Below are 23,566 nucleotides of genomic sequence, written 5' to 3' on the forward strand. Positions count from 1 at the left end.
CATCATCTACAGCCCCAAATGATTCGTTCAGTGAGCTCTCCATTATTCGAGGCAAGAACGATAACGCGATGGATATCGACCGTTCCCCTAAAAGTGAGCACTTCAAGTGAGCTATTTTAAGGCCGTGTTACACGGGTACGTACTTGCTCAATCTTACGTGCGTGCGAAGGCGCAGTCAAAATTGCGTCGTGTAAAGCGGTGAATTGCCAGAACACATGCGAGAATGTGGACGTGGGATGGCAAAATAGTCCCTGTTCTAATTTCGTTCATGCATTCGCGCAATTCCGCGCCATTTTAGAAATTAATGCAGTTCTAACCTGCGCAATTCCGTGCCCCGTGTAAAACGGCCTTTACTGAGCCGTTACTTGCGCGCCATAGGTGGTAACTAAACATATAATATGCAATGTATAATATGCAACCGCATTTAGACAAACCTTCACTTCACTAGAATTCAGGCTAAATTTGGAAAGTACAGAATTAGCAGGCGAGCAGGCTGAGGGATAACTCTTTATAGAAAAAATCACTTGTAGCCCTCGGCTTCTCAACCCCTCAATTTATATTTATTTCACCCGGATGAAAACCCGAGAATTCTTCCGACACAAGTACAGAGAGCTGAACTCCGACTGAGATGTGGTGACCTAATACGACGGATGGGAGAAAGAAGTGACTAAGCATAGGGAGAGGAGGAAAGTCTCGACATGGTGAATAAGTGATGACCCCCAACTCCCAACAGCCCCTCCGATTTGACGTCGTAGAGGGGGGGGCAAAGATAGAGGGGGTTCTGCCCTTGGGGAGAGGTGGAGGGGAAAGCGAGGGGAGAAATGGAGAGGGACAGAGATAGCCAGGGGAGCGCTGGTGTTGCGTGGGAGGCCGCGGCGGCAGCGCCCCTTGGGATGGCGCGGCTGTTAGGGGAACTTCTACGGGCAATGGAAGTGCAAGGCGTGGGGGAGGGTTGCCACTTTGTGGAGGGGAGAGGCAGAGTGGGAGGGGTAATTTTTGGGGGAAAAGAGGGGAGGACGAAAGAGAGGATGTGGGGATGGAAGATTAGGGTATGGCAGGGGATGCGAATGGCATTTCATGGAACTTATGATAGGCCTTATGTTTACATTACATTATGCAACAAATTGGGAGGACAATTTTTTTTCAAAAACATAAGTGTACGTCACGTAACTCGACCCCCTGAATAAGAAATTGATACCCATTAATTATTATTAATATTGTATTAATAATCGCACCCATTATCAGTAAATGGCAATGCAATGTTTAGAATAAATAATATATCCTGTTATTATTAAAGTATTTTACCGATTAAGGTAGGTTTCCATGGAGTACTTCAGAAGAATTCTGGGAGCCTCCACTTCCATCAAGCACTTCCCTCTTCAATTCACAATAGGGCCTACTCCCTTTCATTCTATCTAAAAAATCCTATTCTTTTCCTTCCTCTCCCTCGTTTACCCACTTAATCAATAATAGCATTCTACCCTCTAACACTGTTTTCAACACCCCTTCCCAGCTAAGTACTCGCTCCATCCATACCTTGTCTCCTCCGTATCTCATCTAGAAGCTGCCTCTCCTCAACCACCATGTCCAGCACTTCGTCGTTCCTCCTGCTCTCCGTCCATTTCACCTTTTCCATTCTTCGCCACACCCACATCTCGAATGCCTCCAATCTACTCTCGTCCTCCTTCGTAAGTGTCCACATTTCTCCACCATAAAGCGCTACACTCCAGATCAAGTCTTCACTAGCCTTTTCTATACCTTTTCTGTAAATTCTTACATAGCTAGCCTCTCATTAGCTCCTTCCTGTTCATGAACGCTTCCTTTGGTAATGCAATTTTCTTTTCCTTATATCCTTACTATTGTATGTGTTTTCCTCTAACTGTAAGTTATAATTTTTGAACAGCGCTCCATCGGAGTATCTCGAAGAAGGAACAACGGCTTCATACAATTTTGAATGCTTGGAAAAATGGGCCGCTAATGGTGGATGTTTCACCTTGAGCACACAGAAACGGTCCATAAGTTAAAACGCGGGACTTAATCCATGATAATAAATGAACCACAGTCAGAAAGATTTTTCTGAACGTTTGGTCCCGCATTTCCTGCGTACACTTTTTCGCTTCGTACATCCTTAAGTTGTTGTTTTAAACTTATGTTCTGCATGTTTTACACCATTCGTTTGCCAGGTACATACTATTTACCTAGACATGCGTAATTGATGCTGTCGTAGTGAATACATTATTTTCGCCATAACAGTGGGTAATACCATATAGTAAATATACATATATATATAAATATACTTACTCTATGGTGATACGCTGTTTTAAGCATCACTTTTAAATGCAAAGGGCGTAAATACATTAGATAACCTACTTTTGCGATTTATTTTTTTCACTCCTTCATAGCTAGCTTCATTGTGACTCTCTATGACATACCATTTCCTCTATTGATTCGAATATTATTTTTGTAGAATAAGTAAATTATTATTTTGTATATTTATGGGAATATTTTTTGTGCATATAAATTAGTATTGTATATTGGTTGAGTGTTGTAATTTAAACACCGGAGTGCTGATATAAGAGTCATGGGTTTGAATCCGATGTGAAGCCTTCGGATACCCTGAAGCAATTTTTTTAGAATTACGTGATGGCGGACGGTGGTGAACTGGCAACCCATCCTGCATGCTTGGTATTCACCTTCCTGTGACTTGGTCGGAAGTGACTCTACCTTCACCTATGCTAGCAAACCAAGGAGTGAGTGATATTCATCATAAGATGAAATCCACCTCAACAGAATCATTTGAATCTGTCGCTATTTGAACTGAGATCCAGTGTAATATCGACCACTTCTCCGGTCTCGTCTTACGAAAATGATCATACTCAATTTTAACATTCTTCTCATTCCCAGTTTTGCTTTGACCCAAACTCATCATCTTCATCTCCATCAGAGGTCAACAATCCTAAGATTGGTTTGACTAAGCTCTCCGCTTTATTATCCTATCAGCTAGTCTTTTCACACCCACGTGTTTCTTCTCTTTCACATCCTTCTTTACCTGCTCCATATATTTTGTCCTACGTCTTCCTTTTCCGTTCCTGCCTTCCACTTGTCCCTCGACGTTTGTCTTCATCAGGCCACCATGTCTCAAGATATGGCCTGTAAGGTTTTCCCGTCTTCTTGTCAAGGTTTTCATGAGGCTTCTCTTCTTTCTTACTCCTCTCAGGACTTGCCCATTTCTTGCTCGGTCGATCTGTTAGATCCTTATAATTTTTATGTTGCATCGCATTAATCCAAGCCACGTAACCATTTATTTCGTCTTTTCCGAGCGATAGATCCAACGATTGTAAGTGAGCCATCAGTGATCCGAGAGAAATAAGTTTCTTTTGGATTAAAAAATTCCAGTCATGTGGATTCGATTTGAAATGGAAATTTAGAATGTTAACAGCTGTATTAGTGCACGTAGTCGGGGAATGTTTTTCCTGATCATCGCAAAAGGTTCATCGTTCTGATATTGACCTGAAAATTTGCCAAGGGCGGGTACTGAGTATGCTTTACACTATGATCGATCACAAACAGCCAATGCAGTGCTCGGAGTTCAAAGATCATTCACCCTCATCGTAAAACCGATAGGATTTTGCGTCTGCTCGGAAGGTGTTTACATGCCTACAAGGCCAGGAAAACACGCCGAAGTGCAACTTTTTCACGACGATGGATGACATGTCCATAGATTTATCCTGCAAACTTTTCGGCGCTTCAGCGGTTTCTCGCCCAAGCGTACCGGATATGCTGGTCATCTGAATGGATGAGGACAAAATCCATTTTTCAGCCAAGGAGTATTACGATTGAATTATTTTCTTGCTGCACACATGAGCCCCAAAAACAACCTCATTGTAGTTACTCTACTTATTTTAACACTTTGACAGCCAACCGATTTTCTAGCTACTATACTAAAAGTGCCGGGGCATTTTATGCCGTAGGTTAGGAAAAAAATTAGGTCCCAAAAACAACTAAAGGTATGTGTAGAAAAACTTTAGGAAATCTTTATTGTATGTGGTAACACCTTATTAATGTACCTAATATTTGACGAATATTTGGCAAAGTATGAATATTTTTTATAATTTAAAGAAAATAGGTAATGTTAAAATAAAATGAATATTGAGTATTGAATGATTAGTGAACTATCAGCACCTAAGTAAGACATTGCAGGAGTAGCGCTATCGCGCTCATGGCACTTTCTGCGAGAGATAGGAGCGCGATAGCGCCTCCCTATACTCTAAGGATTAAGGGTACTAGTCATATTTTATAATGGGGTAGTTTCCTTCACCAAAGAAAACGAAAGGCATTGGTTGCGATTCGTTAGCCACCATTAGTGCATGCATAATATACAAATTATTTGGTTTTAGAAATCCCAGTTCAGACGAATGGCAATGGTCAATTTTAACCGCATTTGAAAAAGGCCAGGTTGGCGCCCATGCGATGCCTCTCCATGTGACGTCACATGGACCTAGTTTCTATACGAGTAGATAGGAGTTTTACATCGTCTGAGATTACCAATGCATGCATGAGGCACAGAGCTCAGGGAAACATGTCGTAATAATCGCCTATTAAAACTGCCTAAGGTCGGAAAGTTTCCTTCGTTTGATAGGGTGTTAATAATCCTTATTTAAGCCAAGCGCTACCTACTAGCAGGGTACTCTGCTACCTGCTAGTAGCCTGCATCGTATCAGCGTTCAATGCCTCACCCCAAGTTCACCTCACACGCCGACAGCGGGAACCAGAATGACGTCACACGGCGTTTTCCCAGCATTCATACTTAGCCGCCGCGTTTTCGCGCTCTTGAAATTTTTCACCTTTCATTTAATCGCTAAAAATAGGTATCGTCATTTAAAAATCTAAAAGCGTGAAGTACGTACTCCAGGAGTAATAATCTTTCGATTTAGGCAACAAAAAAATAATGGTAAACTACGCTATTCAGAAGAATATTTTTAATGTACTCGAATGCATCCTATAAATATTATGGGAGTATCGTTACCGATTGGTGACCTATCTGCAGCTATATTGAAGCTCTATTTTAATTCGCCCTTATTGTGATTAATAATAACCAAATCCGTATCATATACCGTAATTTAAGGTCATGAGTTGTCCATGAGGAATTTAAGTGTGGGAAACTTTGCAGTTAAACTATCTCTGAACCAACGTATTATGCGTATGTTTCCCAGTCTTCTGTTCGTGATTAAATTGTTTTTCGCTGGTGATATCTTAGATCATTCTTGAAGAAATTATACTGTTCTGTGTTAACTAACAGAGTGTTAGGTTAAATTTTTCTGTTAAAATACAGCGTATCACCATTTCTATCAAATCCGAATTGCAGTGCTATGCAGGTTGATAGGAAGTTGTTGTCTTCGTATATGCTCTCTTTGTAATAATTTAAAGTTCTCACTACTTCCTATATTCTATGCCTTGTTATTTATATTTGGGGCATAATTAAGTCTCATTCCATTTTCTTACGTAGTAAAACGCTGCACAATTTCCTTTACTTTCTTCCCTCACATTCTTTATTCCTTTAATATCATTATGTTTTTCGACGAGCTCCCATTTTTCAGTTGAATAAAAAGTCACCAAGTCCGTCAACAACTTTACGATGCATTTATTCATTTAAGTATTTATTGGGGATAGTGTTAGACTATCCATCACTATTAAACTACGTTAAACGGAAGTGATAAATTAGGAAAGATATTTTGCTGAACAGATAGGAGCAGTTCGTTTTCTCCTCGATCTGTAAATGATTCTAAAAAATATTAGGTGGGCATCAGTATTAAATACCGCACCGTCTTTTCTCTTTTATTTGTAAACAGCCGGTGTCATAGCCCCCCCCGCCATACGCTTATCGAGGCGGCTTGCGGGGTAGATGAACGATAGGAAATAATTTGGCACCCCTCGTCTCTGACTTCATGCTTGACTTTCAACATGTGGGAATAATGCATGGGAGTGCCTATATTATGGCGCTGGTATGGTGAACGTTGCTAGGGGAGTATTGTGCAATCTCTTGAAGTAAGAGCCCGGGCGAGCGCTAGAGGGAGGGAAAGCCGTCTCGGATTCGCATTGTAATCTCGGCCAATCGCCATTCTCCCGCGCATGGCGATGGGTAGTTAGTTTGTTGTTGACCGGCTGGCCGGTTAATTGGTTGCCAACTTTCTTGCTTAGCTGGCTTCCCTCTTAATTGGATGCTTGGCCGAGGAGGCTGATTAGTTGTTCGGCCGCTCGCACACAGTCCGATCCACATGGAAAGGAAGGATCGAGATCGGCGTGGCTTTTCCCGGGCAATCGCAGAGGGCCTTAACTTAAAGTGGGGGGTGAATTCTTCGCTGCTATCCCGACCCCTCTTAAGGGGTTACCTGCGTGCTTGACTGCTTGGATGTCAAGGAAGCACTAAGGAGATTCCTATTGACCCCAGCCAACCTTTTGACGTTACAGGCGGCTTATTATTTCCAAGGTTCCCATCTATCTCTCGAATGAAGGTCTAGCCGCATCGATATTTGCATACTACCCTGTGCTGACTCGATAGGGGTTTGGCAGGGGGTGTTAGGAAACTAGGCAGTAACCCGGAAGAATATTGTAAATCAATATGCGTAGCGATTTTTTTATTGTAGCGATTTTTTATGGAAAATTATCAGAAATAAACTAAGTGTATTCCTCTAGATCAGGGGTTCCCAAACTTTTTTGCACCACGCCCCCCCTGCTACATGGATCAGCTTTCCATTTTGCAATACCCTATTTCCACGGTGCCGTACATACCAACTCCTACGTGTACAAGTACTTGTACTCGTACAAGTATTTGCCTACTTGATACGGTGAGTAGGTAGATTTTTTTGCTCGCTGTTGAATGCAGTAACGCAGAATGGAAAGATTCAATAATTGTACTTATGATGAAAATTAAAACAATTATTACATGAAAAAAGAATATAATTGCTGATACAAAATTTAACATTGTAACACAGATACATTTTCAATTTAAGGAAGGTGAAACAATAGGCCTATCTACTTACAAAAACAAAACATAAAATGTAATTTTGTGAGATGGGTGCGCTTGCATGTTGATAAGTTGACAGATCCTGGGTTGAGTTTCAGACGAAGCACAGCGTAGGTCACTTTCGACATCAAGTTTGTTGCGGTACTTGGTTTTGATCGCCACAAGAGTTGAAAACGCTTTTTCGCACAAGTATGTTGTTGAAAAAGGCAAGTACATCCGAACAGCTTTCTCTGAAACACTGGGGTAAACTTTTAAGTACTTTAACCAGTACTGTAACCTTCTTTGATAAAGTTTACAACTTTATTGAAACTTTACAAAAACAATTATGAAAAATTAGGTAGACTGTATATCAAAGATATGAGGAAATTATTTTTGTAATTTTTTTATTTATTTCATTTGGGTGTCACGCCCCCCCTGGACTTTCTCCGCGCCCCCCAGTTTGGGAACCCCTGCTCTAGATGCTGAAAAATTATTGTTGATTTTTTTAATTAAAATATTTGGGGTAACAGTATATTCGATGAATTTCGTAAGTTTTTCAAATTTCAGAGTGAATATGCGATTAAAAGTTTTGGAATTTGAAAGAAAGTCGAAAACTTTCGAGACACTTTGCTCAGGGGAGACAATATTTACCTTCGTATTCAGTGAATTTCATCAACTTACCTGACATGAATTGTTTAAAAATTTTAAACAAGGGAGCTTTGAGCAAGGGAGCATAAAATATAATATACATAGCAGTTTTAAAGAATAGGGTGGTTTCCTATTAATTTTCCGCTGTGTGAGGCCACCTTGGTGCGAGGCTATGAGTGCCGCTACGATGCAGGCTGCTAGCAGGTAGCTGAGTATCCTGCTAGCAGCCTGCGTTTAATATTTCGTTTGATAGGGTATTAATAATCTTTATTAAAGCCAGCGGGGCTTTTATAAGGATTATTAATACCCTATCACACGAAAGAGACTTTCCGACCTTAGGTAATTTTAATAGGTGATTATTAAGAGATGTTTCCTTGAGCTCTGTGCCTCATTCATGCATTGGTAATCTCAGACGATGTAAAACTCCTATCTACTCGTATGGAAACTAGGTCCCTGTGACGTCACATGGAGAGGCATCGCATGGGCGCCAACCTGGCCTTTTTCAAATGATGTTAAAATTGACCATTGCCATTCGTCTGAACTGAGATATCTAAAACCAAATAATTTGTATATTATGTATACACTAATAGTGGGTAACGAATCGCAATCAATGCCTTTCGTATTCACTGATGAAGGAAACTACCCTAATGTTTTGGACAAAATTATAAATTAGGTTCCGCTCACATGCAATTGCATTGTATGTGAGCGGTACCGGATGCATGGCGTCCATCAGCACGAGGATGAAGATCATCAACCTTGAAGATGCTGAGAGAGTCTCCCAAATTTCGGCTGTGCACATGCAGGCCATTATCCGGTAGGAAACTCGAGAAGAATTTATTTTACCTTATCCTGTCTGGTGAATGCACACCACACACGTTTGATTGAATGAACTAAACAGCAAGTTTATGGCTTCTATTTTTAACGAGAGGAGGTAGATTCGGTGGCGGAAAGATAAGCAATATATGTCAATGATAGAGAAGAATAATCTACAACGGTCGAGTAATGAGGCATATCGAAAATTTCTGCCTTCGGCTTTTCCATGATTTTTTTCTGCATGAATATGACAAAGGTATAAAAGCTTTGAGGAGTTAGTTTTATTATCAGGCCAACGATATCATGCATTTTTACAACCTTCATCCATTATCGGAAATACGTGGCTGTGGCATTGATGTTACAATAATTAATACGCGAGCAGTTCACAGACGTCCGTTACATCTTGTAAAAGTGGACATATGAAATTGCCGATTTTTCAAAATGCCCGGATTCCATTGACATCTGCGTTTGAATAAGAAATATTTTTGTATTTAATTACTTCGTGACTTTATGGTGAAATGGCATGTTTGAAAGAGAAAATAAATGGTATATGTTACCGCAGTTCTCCCCGACAGAATTTGGAGTGATATTCCTTTTTAGCAAAGGAATAAATTGATAATATATTGATAAAAGGATCGTCTACCTTTGAATCTTTCATGCAAATTCATTTTTAATTGAAGTAATCGATGCACGACAGAAATACAAATTGAGATCCAGTCAGTTAATGGAAATAATATGAAATTATCCTCACAATATATGCTGGGTCAAGTATTGGCGATCAATCTGTTTTATTCTCTACTCATGAACTACAAAAAAATCACCCATAATTACTACTAAAATATGTTTTATTTTAACTACCCTAAGGTATGGATGACGAGTAATACTTGAGTATCGTTTTCCAAACCGCGTTCGTCTAATGTCACCTCTACTAATCTATTATAAACTAGTACAATGTAAATGAAACGCACTGGTTTTGAGTTTCATTTGGATACTGAGCGCGGTTTGTAATCTTAAATCGTGATCAATATACCACCAAGAGCCACATTATTTCTATTCCAGCCTCTCTAACTGCGGTGATAAGCTGATGATTAAGCTGGGGGATCTAGCGGTGATAAGCTGATGATTACATTGTCTCATTCTCCATCGCCTAATGAATTACTGACGGAGCTCTGCCTGATTTTTTTCCAATTACACAGCTGCGTTTGAATCAGCAAAAATTCTGATAAGGGAGACACTCTCTCTCTTTCATATCACCCACTAATTAAGTCCTTGCGAAGCTGCTGGTTAGCTCAATGCATGTGATAGTGTGGTGAATGATACAAAGTGCTTACCCTGTCTATTGGTTGGCCTGCCGCTATCTTGAGCGGAAGGGGAGGGAATTGGGCAGTGTGGTCCAAGGCTTCGTTGTCTCTAGAGCCTTCACAATCTTCCACTATCACAAGTCAGCGGCTGCGCAATCTAACGCCAAGTCCTGAATATCGTCGAAAGGAGCAGTGGCGCAGCGAGGGGGGGTTTTGGGGGTTAACCCCTCCCCCCCCCCTAGAGCTCAGAGAAATGCTTAAGTTTAATCCATTTTACTTAATTGGATTGATATTACTAATAGAATACTGGAAGGATGAATAAAATATCCCTCAGAAAGCCGTAAAACTCACCATTTTGAACCATTTATTTTTAAATTCCGCAATTGTGACACTAAAATTTAACTTTAAGCAGATACAGTTATAAAATTTCAAAACTAGACAATAGTTTTAAATATTTATTTTTAATTCTCCGAGGCTTTGAGGGGGGGGGGTTTATCCCCTCATCCCCCTCATAGTGACGCCACTGGTCGAGACCATGGCCGGTTTTGGAGTTTTATAATAAATTGTGGAAATAATCATTTATAGTTTTTATTTTATCATGACATAGAATGTCGAAACCATGGTAAACTAATAATTACTGTTATATTTATGCATTTAGTATGCTGTCCTATCTTCCTGGTGGACAGGAATTTGGTATTCTCCAGTTAAATTTATCAAAAGACCTGCGGAATTGCGAAAAAAAATAGGTAAATCGGGTAAAATTCCCCACTCATTCATAATGTAGTGAATAGGTGCGTGCCTGATTGAGTGAAGGGTTGAATAATAATTAAATTAATTAAAACGAAGATACTTTGTATTAATCCACCAATTTATTTTCGCGGTACTGTTACTATAGAGATTACGAAGGGTTGAACATTTAAATATATGATTTAACTCGTAAAACGTGGCTTTTAATGGAGATATTCCATCTATATCAAGAAGTACCACGTTCAATGCACCCTAGGTGTACATATTCATATTTTTTTCTTGCCTTCTTTGCTCTCTTAGTTCCTTTTTACCTACTTGTAAAATCAGCTTTCGTTCCCAGCGACAGAGTGACTGCTATCTGACGCAAAATGTCCACTTGGGCCTGATTTAAGTGACTTCGGAGAGCTCATAAGAGTGCGGAGATCCTTACTGCTTCCATCTGTGGCTCAAAGTTTTCTTCTTTTACCATCCGGAATATATTTTCTATTTCATCATGGCAGCGATTACGAAGACATGGTTACTCCAGGCGTGGACTATTATATCCGCATGGGACCTAGTAGACCCGTTAGCGTTTCGTGAGTTTACTAAATACGAAACTTCCGTAGGTCCCTATTCTGTGGCTGCAACAAGCGTTCATTGGGTCGGTCACGAACCATCGAATCATGTGACCCGGGTCATCTCGGAGATTGATCAGTGACGGGATCATTCAGATGACCAATATGGTCATTTCCTTACGTTGGTCGTTCGTGAGCTTGGACGTTCCCTATCAGTCGCGATCTTCGGTCATTCATGATTGTTTCATCGTGAGAATCATTTCCAGCCGTAGGTCGTTCATGACCGTTGACGTTCTCCATCAATCGCGATAGTCGGTCGTTCATGATTGTTTCGTGTATCGCGAGGGTCATTTCCAGACACAGGTCGTTCATGATTTTCATGATTCTGGTCGTTATCCGTTAATTGCTATCCACTGGTCATTCGTGATTGTTCATCGCTTTGGTTATTCTTAAGCACAGTTCAACCGTGATCATTCTTCGAAGATGTTGCGATTGATGATCATGACAGAGTCGCTGAAAATAACGATGACTTTGAATGGGATTACAAGAATGACCGACCATCACTAGTTCAATCCTCTTGGACTAAACAGGGCCTACTAATTTCTATGACCCTCTCCTCCTTCCCCTCCCTCTTCCCACCACTCCCCACCCTATCCCTCCCGCTTTCTTATCCTAATCTCCTCAGCCTCCAGTGACTGGAGTCCAGTCACCCTTTTAGTGATGGACTTAGTCGGTCATTCTCGTGATCCCAATCACGGTGACCATTCATTTGAGTGACTCTGTCATGAACGGGAGGTCATGATTGTGGAAAATGAACGGCAATCACGACCGAGTAGGCAATCACGACCGCATAGACAATCACGACCGCGTAGACAATCACGACCGAGGGGACAATCACTACTCTGTTGTCAATCATGAACCGCTTATCGCTTTCTTCTTAAGGCAATATCTATGTAGCTTGTTAAACGAGAGATGAGTTGTTATTATTATTAATCTATAAAGTTTTTCATTTGATAAAACCAGAAACTAGTTAATTCTTATCTTAATTACTTCTAAAACATTTACAAATACAGAATATTCCTTAAATGTTGTTTATTACACTCCTTTTATTGTTTTTCAAGATACAGAATCAACGATAATTTCCAATCATTCGTGGGGCATAGGGTTAGTGATCAATATTTTATTATGGAAAATTAATATAAATAATGGAACTGATTGAGAGGCATGAGAGAAAACTGGGCTCTCTCAAGATTTTCGGCATATCACCTGAGATATGAAGGCCATAGGTACCCTGAAATGTCAAATATAGAAAACTTTACAATTATTACGAACATTGTCCCTCAAAGTGATTGCAATACCATGCCATTCATCACCACGAGTGAAAGAGCAGTCAAAAACGGTCAATTCAGGTCGCGAGTGACGATCATCAACCGCGACATCGTCGAAGAATGATAGCGATTGGACTGTGCTTGAGAATGACCTATGCAATGAGCGATCACGAATGACGTAATGGCTGGCGTTTGACGGAGAACGACCACGATCACGAATGACCTGCGTCTAGAACAATCATGAATGACCTGTGTCTAGAACAATCATGAATGACCGACGATCGCGACTGATGGAGAACGTCCACGGCGGTCCACGGTCACGAACGACCGAAGGACGGGAGGAAATGACCCTCTCGGTCATCTGAATGATCCCGTTCACCGATCAATCTCGGAGATGACCCTGGTCACATGATTCGATCGTTCACGACCGACCCATCACTACACCCTTTTAGTCCCCACTCATATCCTTTCCAAGAAAGACCGAGAAACGGTCGAAAATTTGAATCTACTTATGTGAGTGTTTAATATATCTGTGTCTTCATTTTTGTGGCCTCTCTTGGCATGAATTGATATTTATCATCGGTGATGTCCTTCCAAAGTTGTATATTACGGTGCGCTATGCAGTGGAGCTGTGTGAACTTCTGTCTACGAGCGGCTCAACAAGTATAGTGATTATCATCTAGTTCCTGAGTCTTCAGCTGCCAGCAGCTTTCGTCGTCCTACCCCTCGTTTGAACACTGTTTTTCTTGTCTATAATTTTCAATCTCTTACCTTATTCCCTTGTTCTGAACCAATATCTCCGACGTGCCTGCTCTTCATCCCGAAGCCATTTGGCATCCACAAACTCCGGGCTTCAAAAGTCTACCCAAGATAAACAAGACTAACGATCCTGGCCGCCCAATAATCTCTACTTACAATACCCCTACAGAACGCATCTCATTCTTTGTCGACCATTACTTTCAGCCTATAGTACACTGTCTTCCGTCTTGCGATAATTATACATATGATTTTCTCAATCTCCTTCTTCCTACCTCTCCCCCCGTCGACAATGATATCATAATGGCCACCATCGACGCGTCAACGTGACATCTTTATACACTTCCATACCTCGCGACGAAGGCCTTGCCTCCTTTCGATACTTTCTAGACAATAGACTTGACTTTTTAGTCGACCTCCATCACCATATCCTCACACAAAACACCTCCTCTTTCAACGACAAGTACTATCTTCAGGTCAGAGGCTGCTCCATAGGAAGCAGATTTAGCCCTTCATATGCAAACTTATTTCTTGGCTTCGTGGAAGAATCTTTACAATCCTCCAACCCACTTCGACCCTTACTGTGGCTTCGCTTCATTGATGACATTTTCCTTCTCTGGCCTCATGGAGCAGACTTATCGAACTGCATCATATCAGAGCTCGATGACTTCTCCGAACTATCCTTCACTTCCCATCACTCCTCCTCTCGAATATCATTTTAGATGTTACACTTTCCTTAGAAAATAAATAAGTCAGCGCTTCAGTCCATATTGAACCCACCAATCAGCAGCAATACTTGCAATAGCTGCTGGTGTGTGTGAAGGACTGCAGGACCCTCCATTCCTCACTTTCTCAACGAGGCCATAGTATTTGCAAAAACCTCGACTCACTGGACACGTTTATCAAAGACCTATATCCGTCTTCTCTTCGTCGAGGATATCCTGACTACCTTCTGCAGAATAAATTTCTTCACAAATCCCATAGACAAAATCACCCTAATAAAAAACCCACATATCTCTCACTTTTCAACACCTATTTCCCTGGCGTGCCGGCTTTGAATAGAATTATTAAAAGTGTCTTTCCTCTTCTTTCTAATAACCTCACTACTGGAAACATATTCACTAATTGCCATCCTTAGCCTTCCAAATCTGTCTTCCATCATTAAAACCATAAAACCGCTCTCAAAGTTCACATCCCGAACCAATGCTTCAATATTCCATGGCAACGCCCCTTTTGCAAAACCTGTGCGATCCTCATAAGCCAATCACTTCCTAAAAATTTCTAGCTTTTCCTCTTCCTTTCCATCTGCACCACTACTAATGTAATATGCATCCTTTTATGCAATTCTTGCCTGGCCTTCTACATCGGTCTAACCACCACTCCACTAAACCTCTGGGTTAACAACCATTGCGCCTCGTGCAACCCTACCTCCCCATCTACCTCGCTTGCTGTCACCACCCACCGTCATTCAACCTAGGAGTACTTATATTAATCAAGTTTTCAGGCTTCACTCAGTGGAACCATATATCTATAGTGCGAAATAAATCACTTAGTAATGTTTCACAAAACTCTGTGCAAAATATCCGCGGCGATAAAAATCATTCGCCTTGACCGGGATTTTCGGTCAGATTTTCGGTCAGGTGATTTAACCAATTAAGCTACCGAGGCGTCATTCCCTCCCGAGGCGGATGATTTTTTCGCACAATTTGTGCATTGCGGGTGACTCAGTAAAGTTATCACCGTGGCTAGTTCCGGTATACTTAAACCACAAAACTTTATTATTCCGACCCTCGGTTTTAACTACTAGTACATACCTCACTCGCTAGGATGATTCATTGCATGTTTTTCCACAATTCTAACCTTGCATATATTTGCTTTAGGAATTACTAACCATTGGCAAGTTTTTTTAAATGATAATGCATGTATATTTTGCCGGTATGCCTAATAATTCAATGACCGTGCGGTGTGCATGTGGCGGTCCTCTTGCATGCTGCATGTTGGTGATTGGTGACCCCTGCCAAACACCCTAGTGGTGGCTCGCAGGGTATTATGTAGATGTAATTGTACCTTGTTAATGACTGTATAGTAGTTGAAACTCAGGGTCGGCACAATTAAGTTTTTTTTGAATATTACTAAGTGATTTTTTTTCGCGCTAGAAATACTTGTAGCCCTCCCACCCTCCGCCTCACTGCTAAAATTGAAAACCTTGGAGCAATCATGCATAAGGGTTCACCAAGCATTCAATCCTCCTGGTCTTAACAGGGCCCAGTAATCTCTATGACCCCTTCCTCTTTCCCCTCCCTCTTCCCACCACTCCCCATGCTCTCCCTCCCACTTTCTTATCCTAATCTCCTCAGCCTCCAATCATCCTTTCACGCCCCACTTACCTCCTTCCCGAAGAAGACTGAGAAACGGTTGAAAATTTCGAATCCACGCGCGTGAGTGTTTCTTTTATTCTTTTATTTGTGTATTCATTTTGTGGCCTGTCTTGGCATTCATTGATATTTATCATCTTTGCCTTTCTAAATTTATAATTTATGTTGCGCTGTGCAATCGATTTCCTGAAACGTATGTGTAATGTGTATCCTACTGTTTGTGTGTGTGTGACTATCCTCCATTTCATTTCTTCCTCGGTACAATTCCTGTACAATTCCTCCTTGGTGGCGGAACCGTTCCCAAAGCCATCTTTTGGCCCACACATTGAGCTACGTCTGAGAGAATTATCGCATATCTCCCTGCCGGAAACACCGGAGATAAGAGTAACCTTCATAGTTGTAGTTGTATTTCCTTCCCGGAAAGCATAAGGTCCGTGGTTCGATTTCCAGTCGAGGTGAAATTTTTTCTTGTGTTTTCGGTCATTTGTTGGCCAAGAGATTTCTCTAGGCATGGTTCCCTCCACCAATGAAGAAATATACAGGTGATGAAATTTTGAATGAAATAAAGACTCAAAGACTCACTCTCACATACAGTTGGATAGATACCATGGGCGTACCCAGCGGGGGCACCAGGGGGTAGCTGCCCTACCTCTAGCAAATATACTTTGAAGAAAATTACGACTTGATCGAAACGAAAGTTTTCCACAAATTTTCTTTAAACCCACGAAAAATTGTATTAGCATAAGACATGTAACTAAGATAAAAATATCTTTTTAAGAAAATGATTTATAAAGTGCCGTTATAATTTACATAAAATATCGGTTTCATTCACCTTTCCCATGCTTAAGTGTTACAATTTTAACGACCACGGCTTGCGCCCCCTCCCCCAGTTTTGATCCTGGGTACGCCCTTGGTAGATACAGCACATGATTTTCGGGTAACGCCAATCTCAGCCAGAAGAAATGGATTTCAAGAAAGAAATGAACAGTTGGCGGTTTGCCGTTGCTTTTTATAAGACATAAATGGAGTCCAGTGCACGTTCATCTTTTCAGTAACGCCATAGGGATGTGCATCCAAATTTTCATTAATTATTTAATTTCTGCTGATAACCAGTCCTCATTACCGTCCTCTGGCTAGGCCTACATGCTGTTATGGACTGCTCCATCTCTGGTCGTCGGCGAGGGGTACTTATGACGAATTTTGAATCAAAAGATCTGATAAGGGACTCCTTATTCTCTCTTACATATCTCCCTTTAATTAAGTCTTTGCGAATCCGCTCGTGAGCTCCATGGCTGTGATAATTATGCGAATGATACACAATGCTGACCCTGTCCATTTGGTGGCCTGTTGCAATCCTTACAGAAGAGCGAGAGAACTGGGCAGTTTGGTCCGCGACTTTTTTCTGATGGGTCCACAGCCTTCCATTATCAGAAGCTGCGCGATCCAAACGCCCAGTCCAAATTGAAATGCTGTAGATAGCGACAACCCTTATCTCTAACCCCTTACCCTTCTCAAATATGATTAGGATGGATATATACTCAGATCTTTTAGGTAAGGCTTAAGGATTTTTTCCTCTTTATGCCTCTTCTTGGATTCAACTTTATGACAATAAAAATTAGTATCGTGGACGTGGAGTTCTTTATAAATTGATAAATGAATAATCAAAATGATACATTTGCATAATAAACTAATATATAGGACATAATAAAAAATACAGCTAAAAGATCCTGAATAAATGTCTACATACTAGTAAGTGACGACAATACAACAATACTATAGATACAATAATCATTTTCTATTTCTATTTCAGAATGTTGGAATTTTAAAATCGAAAACTTTTCTTTTAAAACTTGCAATGGATATGCATGCTTTGTGCCGAACTTTGGCCCGGTTTATAGAAAAATTAATCTCGGGTCATCCTTGGCGTGAGATTGCAGTGCCTTGAATCCTGAATCACCGTCATTTTTTCCGTCCCTCAGAATGATAGCTCAAGCGATTGGTTGAGGGACTAAAAGAATGATCACTCGATCCATAATTTTCTGAATCACATGGTCATTCCAGCCTTACCTTTCTCCTTCGCTTATTTCGTCACTTTCCGTATTGAGAACGGTGTTTCAATTAAAAGACAAACGTGGCATTACAGTCACTGTTAGCGGCCGTGCGTTCTGATTGGCTGAAGGACGGTGCCAGCGATAGCTTCAGCGACGGTATAAAGCACATAGTCATTGGATCCCGCCATCTTTCGAGTGATCGCTGTAGCTTTCCTTCGAAAGCGATGGAAAATGATCGTGAGATTCAGGCTTTAGGTCAATGGTGGCGTGAATACTGCGTAATCGCCGATTAATGGAAAAATAGCAATAAATAACTTAGCACTTGACGAAATAATTAGCTTCACAGCTTAGGGGCGTTTGTATAAAACAATAACTTCAATTGGGTGGCATCTATCATTCTTCTGCCGAAATATGACACCCAAATGCCGCACGTAAGATGTTGGAATTGAGTTCAGCTGTTTCGTAGTCGTATCGATGTCTTTTCCGGAGTTTATTTCTCAACTTCACATATTATACACGTTAATTTTCATTCCGAGGGGTGTTTGTAAACGTTTCATGGTTAGAAATAGCATAACACGGATGCAAAGTACTTGAAAAAAAGAGCCGTTAATCTGCGCGTTACTAAGTTTCACGATAATTCTCCCGGCAATTCAAATTCGACCAACTCCACGCTAATTTCACAAAGATCCTGTGATCTTCATCCAGAGATGCCTTCGTCCAGGACCCACGGATCCATGGTATAATACGCAGGTGAAATACTCTTGAAAAAATTATTGCGTTGCATAATTTCACGCTAATTTTCCCATTCATTTAGCGAGGCTTCACGCCAATTTTTTTACAAATTCCGCCGTTGACGTGTAAAATACATCTACGTAATACCCCGCAAGTCACCTCAATAGGCGTGTGGCGGAGGATTTTAGAACACCAACCATTTAAGTATAAAAAGGAAGTGCTATAACGAAAGTACGGATTGAATTTATAAAAAAAAATGAATTCCCATATCTATCAGTTCGGCAAACCATCTCTCTTAATGCATCGTTCATGTTGGAGCTGGACATTTATTGGGGTTCTGATATGTTCTCCATGTCGCTCTTAAGGATATCCATTCTTAATTGCTCAAGCAATCTAAACCCAGCGCGCAGCCTCCGAGTCTTTAGCGGCTCCCAACCTAATTCGCTATGAACTAGTAGCGGATAAGTCCTTGCTATTTTTATTTACTTCCCTTATCTCTGTGCTAGCAGCAAATGGGAAAACGGCTCCTCACATTCCTTGGCCTATTCCTTCTGCCCTTGCGAACCCTTCACACCCGCGTCACGCCTCAGACATCCCCCTCCACTACTCCTTCTGTTGCATATGCCGCCATGGATATTATTCCCTCCCCCGCCATCCCCACTTCTCCCGTGGCTGGCTTTTTTATTATTTCCACTCTCGCAGCCCCGACAACCCCAGCATCACCCTCTGCAGCCGCCGCACCTCAATCTACATCATCCCTCCCTCTCCCTCCGACACAGCCAACCCTATCCCAATTTTGCCACTCCCTAGCTCGAAAAATAATCCACTCCGCCGCGCTCCATACGCTAAATACGAATAAGGATTCCATTCCCGGAGGAATCACCCATTCCCGGGGTTTCGGTGTAAGCATTTCCTACAAGTCACGAAGGATATCGTTCTTTTTCGGCGTATGGTGGCCGTGAATCTCTCTTGGGCTTCCCACCGGGTTAGGCACTCCATTTATGCCGACGCGTCGCGACGTTTCCATGAAATACTGAAGATGGTAAAATAGTTCGTACTCGATTTGTCTGATTGGATTCGTGTGTTTTCTTCAAATTAGCTCGATGCCCGAAACTAGCGTGAAGAATGTCCGCTATTAAATTAATAAAAGAAGTTAAATGTATAAAATCTAATGCTCTCATGTTGGTAGCACGGCAATGCCAATCACCTAACACTTCGCTAGGGATGTTCTTGGGTTTTCCCCCGTGCAGCGCACTCAATTTCTGCCGACGTTTAGATGAAATAATGATGATGATGAAGTATGTCATCGAAATGTCGCAGGAATGGAGTGCCTAACGCGGCCGGAAGCCCGACAAACATTCATGGCAATTTTTTGCAAGTATTTTACCTTAGTTATGGGTGTTACAGGTAATTTTATTCTGAAAATTTACTTTCACCGGAGGAATTATTGGGGAATCCATCCTGCAGTAAATATTGTTACTAGAAATTTTAGTGAAAAATATTCTTTGCTGTTAATAAGAGTTTGTTAATCGTGGTTTGCATGATTTCTATTCAACCAGTGCCTTTTTTCTCGGCACATATATTCGAAATGGGATACCTCGACTCAGCTCTAAGTGCCTCATCCACTAGAAGGGCTTTCTGTGACATTCTGTTACGAGAGCTAGTCCTATTTATAGAAGCCGCATAATTCACTGATTGGGCGATTGATGCAAAATTTAAGGATTACCAGGGGCTGATCCAGGATTTTATTTCTGGGGGGCTCAAGGGTCTGACTGGTCTTCTCATATTTGAGATTGAAAATAAAATTAAACAATTTCTGTGGAAAATATCCTCTTTTTTATATTAAATTTATTAATATTAAATTAGATACCGTAGTAGATAGATAGATAGTAATACCGTACACCACTTGGGACAATACCGCTCTGTGTGGTATTGTCCCTGACTGATGATGATGTACGACATTGCAAAGACTGTGGGGGAAAATAAAGATGGAGAATGTAATTTAAAATTTTATTCCTTCATCGGAATAAGTAAAATATAGCATAAAAGCTTACATTAAAGTTAAAATAATACCAACAGCCTATCTTAGTTTTAACGAAAGCGAGCTAACATAAAGCTAAAAGTAAATAAAATCCTTTTCTAGTTATGATTAATTGTTTTACTGTAGCATTAAAAATTAAAATCCATAATTTGCACAGACAAACTGACGACGCGACGGATGAAGGTCGTTTGGATTATTGAGGTGCTCCGACTATCGAGTGTTCGGACTATCGAGGTTCGCCTGTATTTGGGAGGATTGGCAACTTACAAATTCAAAGGTCCTTCATAATTCATGAAAGCATTTTAAATTTCAAGTTGCTCCGAAGAGTTATAATACCATATGGGGCATTACCGTACACCTTGCGCCTTGTACGGTATTGTCCCATGCAAGGTATATGGAGTTGCCCCAAAACGACATGAAGCATCATTTTCAACCCTAACCTAAAATAGGAACAATATAGGACCTGTTTTTTATATTAAAAAATTGGCCAATATATGGGCTATTAAAAACCACTAGTTTGATTATAGCCACTTATAACATGTTTCCCTTAAAATTATAAGAAAAGTTGACAAAGCAGAAAAACTTTCGTCACATACGCGTGTGTAAAGACAGAAGCTCTCAAATTGTCTTTATCGGTTTCACTTTCCTTCCGCTATGCAGCAGCACTTCCCAGCGCTCACTACATACCAACTCCAGCGGATCTAAAATTATAGTGCACGGTATTGCCCCGCTCTCCCCTAATCCAGATGACTCCACGAGAACAACATTAAGACGACAATATGTATATACCTTCAAATGCACACGCGAAGGCTGCTCCTTTTCTAACTCTCTTGTGCATGATCAGATTTACGTTTTATATATTCTTACTTTAAGGTTACATATGTACTATTTTTATATTCAATTTTAGGTTTTCAAAAACTTCAGAGAATCTATACTAGTAAGATAACATCCAATATGCATCTAAGAAAGAAAAAAAGCATCGCGGTACATCATGCGCGCAAGTAATCGTGGATTGCGTCCGGATTTGGGGGTCATATTGAAGTGGAATGACTTGCAAACTGTTGAGCATTTTTTATTCTAATTTTCATTTCTTTTTGAAATAGGTGAAAAAATGCATGTTCAGTAATATAGTATTCGATATTTGAGTGAGGTATTCGGAAAAAAATTAAGAATTCATATTCGATATTCGAATACGATAAAAATGCCATTCGACCCATCTCTAAAAAATATGTTAAAAATCCCCTCCACTACCACCTCCTGAAGTATTGCAGATTCCTCCTGAAAAACCCTGAATATGGGGAATTTGGTGGTCCAGTGCGTTGTTGTACTGCTGACCGAAGGATCTCGGATGAAGCCTTCGGTCACTTCTCTTTTAAGTCCTCGAAATGCGATGTCATCATGGGAAAGTGACTGTATACTGGCCCTCCTTCCTCGATCGAGTTATTAGTAACGTTGTTGCGACCCCATACTTACGTACAAAATTGCCAAAAAAATCACCCCCACTGAAGGACATTGTCCGCCTTACCGCCGGAGTACTATAGAATCCATCTGAAACACTCTGTACAATCCAGTCTTTAGGGCAAGATTCTTCAACCCACGGCCCCCGGGCCGCATGCGGCTTATTTCTTGCGGCCCTTAGAGGCTACAGAAAATATTGTATCGTCATATGTATATGCGATACCGTGGCGGATCCAGGATAGGGACAAGGGGGGCGGGATAACTGGGGGTTAAAATTCCAGCTGTAGCGGGGGTCGTAAAAAATAACCATTCTATCTAGTGTAAATTGGATACCTAATGGGGGGCCATAGCCTCCTTGACCCCCCCCCTCCCCATAGATCCGCCACTGATGCCATACAATAAAAAATATACAAATCAACAGACAACAACAACAACTCGTCAACAGTAAACAATGTCAAAAATCGCATTGATCATTTGCACTTTTTAGCCAATTAAGATTATTGTAGGTACTTTGAGATGATGTGTTTTTTTTAACTTTATTGATGTGGTGTTAAAGTGACTTAGACCCTTTTGGCCCTTCATGATTCTGGCCCTTGCATTAAAAATGGTTGAAGATCCCTGCTTTAGGAGCTAGAGTAGCCCGTTTTTTTTAAAGGTACCCAAATCCCGACTTTTTCGGGATTTATACCCTCAAGGGAATCACGGGAATGGGTAATGTGGGATTGCCAACCCCCCAATCTCACCCCTTTGCCTTCTTCTCCTCGCTCGCGTGAACATACACCCTCATTTTCGCGGCTCTCCACCCCTTCCTTCCTCTCCAGCCCCTCCCTCACCCCACCCTCTCCTATCTTTTTTCCGTCCATCCCCCTCACCCCCCTCCCGGGACACCCTCATTTCCCACCCCCTTCACTTTTTCGGCGTGGGGGTGTGAAGTGAGCGGGGTAATGAATATCGCCCCGGCGTGTGTGCCAGAAGAGTCGGACACTTTTTGAAGAGGGAAGAAAGGGGAGGGGGTTGGTTTGTTCCGTGCCGCCAAAAGAATTCTACTCCCCATCCCCTCCCTCATTTCACGTGACCAGTGGGAACACTCTCCCTCGAGTCCGCTTGCTCCCAAGTTCATTATAAACATCGCTAGCTCAAATTGCAGTTCTCTCCATAGTTTCCGGGATAGCTGCGTCGAAATTGATTTCCAATGACGTTTCATGGCCTACGCTGGCCATATCTTCAGATCAAGTCTGATTCAGTGGTGTCATGGTGGTAAACAACAGACATGATAGCCAAATAACACTTTTATCAATTTTGTTGCCTCAAAATTTCTATTGCATACATTCGTAACTAAGACAAAAATTGTAATAAAATGTAAACAATGACTAGTAATAAAAAACACAGAATAATATTTCACTTAAGTAAAAAAGTTCGTTCCGGTATTGCTTATTTTGCCATGACTTCACTGGTGATAACGCATGCAAATGCCATCAGGCAGTGTGAGATCCCACCGATCATGCATTTTTCCGGGCAAGTTGACACCAACTTCACAAAAATCCAAAATATTAAGTGGAAAAATATCTATGCAACTACATAAAAGTAGTTAGACGCCGAAAAGTAAAACAAGGAAGTGGGAGCCGGAGTGATGCGTCCTCTTAAGCATTCATACCCAAAATAAAAAAATTTATATCAAAATTTAAACAATAACTTTCAATAAGAACACACAGTAATATTTCACTTCTAAAAAAAGTAAAGGAATGTGCGTTCCGGCACT

This window comes from Ischnura elegans, chromosome 9 (assembly GCF_921293095.1).
Source record: "Ischnura elegans chromosome 9, ioIscEleg1.1, whole genome shotgun sequence".
NCBI classification, from domain to species: Eukaryota; Metazoa; Arthropoda; class Insecta; order Odonata; family Coenagrionidae; genus Ischnura; species Ischnura elegans.